We start from the raw sequence: 2,717 nt of genomic DNA, 5'->3' as shown, positions 1-2,717 counted from the left end.
TCATGTATGGTGCACTTGCTTCAGTTGAAGGGATGTACTAGTACAGTTATATTAATTGTTTATTCCCGATCTGGTCTTTTGGCTGGATCGCGAAAAAAACGCTAAGTCCCAAATCTTGAACTCGAGAGGAGAGCGCTGATGACAACCTTTTGGACTGGAGCTCCCTAGAATTCGGCTTTTTCCTTCTCTAAAGGGATGCACTGTTGTATGAATTGTTTATTCACGATCTGGTCGTTGGATTGGATCGTGAAAAAAAAAAACGCTAAGTCCCAGATCCTGAACTCGACAGGAAAGCGCTGATGGCAAACATTTTGACTGGAAGTCCCTAGAAAACGGCTTTTTCCTTATTGGCATTATGTGGCACGTTTATTGTGGCTAGAACATTAATTATCCCCCAAATGGCACCAACGCTTGGCGAAAGTCTCGAAATACTCCTATCCCGACGCACCAGCAACCGCAACACGATGCAAAATAAATTGCACGAGCTGCTGATACTTGTACCATGCACGGTACACGGTACCAAATTATACCCCTGAAAGTGTGCAATTTGGTGCTATAGTAGGAAATTTGGTTGGGCAAGCCTAGCTACGCGTGTCGCTACGCGTGTTGCATGGTGGTCGATCAGAGGTATGCAAAAGCACCTATCTAGGGGAATTACTTTACGTTCTAGTAGCAAGTTCGATTTTTCGGTCCAGCACGGCAGTAATCCTGCATGCATACACTCCATGTACCAAAAATGTATCAACCTAGGCGTTGCTCAGTAGCTTTTGGCGGCACATGTAAAAAGTATTCGAGTTCAGATTCTTGGAACTTTGCGTATTGTTCAAAACTAATAACGAAAACTAAATTATAAATGGGTAAAAGGCTAGGCGTTTCTCAGTAGCTTTTTTGCGCCACGTGGCAAAAGTATTCGAGTTCAGATTTCTGGGACTTAGCGTATTTTTCAAAATTGATTATGCAAATTGAAGTACAAATGGGGCATTAGCTAGGCGTTGCCCAGTAGCTTTTGGCGCCACATGGAGGAAGTAGTCGAGTTCAAATTTCTGGGACGTAGCGTAGTTTTCAATCATAATAAACCGAATCAAACATAAAAATCATGAAACTTACACCACGTCCCTAGGTTATGCACAAAACGTAACGATAAAGTGCCGGCCAGGTTAGAGGTGCACCAAAATTGTGTACCGATTAGGAAAAGTACTCTATGTTCCTATGACTTGGGTGAAAAGTGTTGATTAACTGCTGGTTAGGATAGACAGTTGCTTATCGTACACATCGCAAACGAACACCCCCTTAGTGAGCAGTAGCAGAAGTCGATTGAACAAAGCGAATGCATTACAAACTGATCAAGTAAAATAAGGAACGCTACGTACTAGGACTTCTTTCCAAGAATGGTGTCCGCGACGGGAGGGCAAGCGTCCTTCCCAGGTTTCCCTAGTAAACCTTGTATGGTAAACATACCCAAGCGTGTCCGTAAGCACGCAACGATAGTCACGAACGAGCACATACCTAGGGAAAGTACTCTACGTACTAGGACTTCTGTCCAAGAATGGTGTCCGCGACGGTCGGGCACTGTGACGCAATTACCAAATCCTAGAATCGTACAAGCAGTGTGTACAAACATAAACATTAACGCGTTCGCTCGGGCTGCGCCGTCCGTGTTGAACACAAATGTGGGTGATTATATGAGTGGATAGACAAAAAACATGCGTGGCGAAGACAGTTTTCTGCACGATGTGCACATAGCTCATTTCGTCGTCCCGGGCTAATGGAAAAACACAAAAATATCGAGTATCTTTCTAGGTTTCTGTTATAAAAGGACAGGCCAAAAGGTGACCGGTTGAGATAAGCATTTTAAGCATACAAGCACTTTAATGCAACTTTTGATACAAAAACTAGGTACGTACACGTAGATTGTATCAACATGGACATCCATGATCGGGTACGCCCCGGGCTGCGCCCTCCATGTTGTACTTTCCCTGATTGGTACACAATTTTGGTGCAAGTGTACCAACATGGACATCTATGAACGCGTACGCTCGAGATGCACCCTTCGTCTTGTACTTTCCCTGATCGGTACACAGTTTTGGTGCACGGCTATCCCGACCGGCAACTTGTACCTTTATCGACATCCATGAACACAAAGTGCGCGGAACAAAAATTGCTCGGTCAGACCTACAAAGTGCTATATCTCGAATACTAAACGTCGCAGATGGGTGTCGTAGAACAATTTTAAATTCGTCTAATGATTCTACATCCGATTCTGGATAGTGGTTTTTCGACCACTTTTCAACATTTTGTGACACCCCCCGAACCTAGGGGCAGCTCCCTAGCTTTTTTCAAAAATGTGCACCGAACGGGCCAGAGAGCTCGAGTAGTCGAAAAAAATTTTTTTGCTAAAACCCCTCAAAACGTGTCAGGAACGCACCCTAGATGATGAAAAGTGCAACCAGAATGTCAATCGACAACATGCCCGGGGTACAAATTTGCTCTACGCGTCCTAGGTAGGGTACTTTTTCATACAAACATCAAAGTGTACGGTGCACAAAGTGCGCGGAACAAAAATTGCTCGGTCAGACCTACAAAGTGTTATATATCTCGAATACTAAACGTCGCAGATGGGTGTCGTAGAACAATTTTAAGTTCGTCTAATGATTCTACATCCGATTCTGGATAGTGGTTTTTCGACCACTTTTCAACATTTTGTGACACCCCCGAAC

This window comes from Anopheles gambiae, assembly GCF_943734735.2.
Source record: "Anopheles gambiae chromosome X unlocalized genomic scaffold, idAnoGambNW_F1_1 X_unloc_51, whole genome shotgun sequence".
Taxonomy (NCBI): Eukaryota; Metazoa; Arthropoda; class Insecta; order Diptera; family Culicidae; genus Anopheles; species Anopheles gambiae.
The sequence above is the reverse complement of the archived record's forward strand: the minus strand, read 5'-3'. Positions refer to the sequence as shown.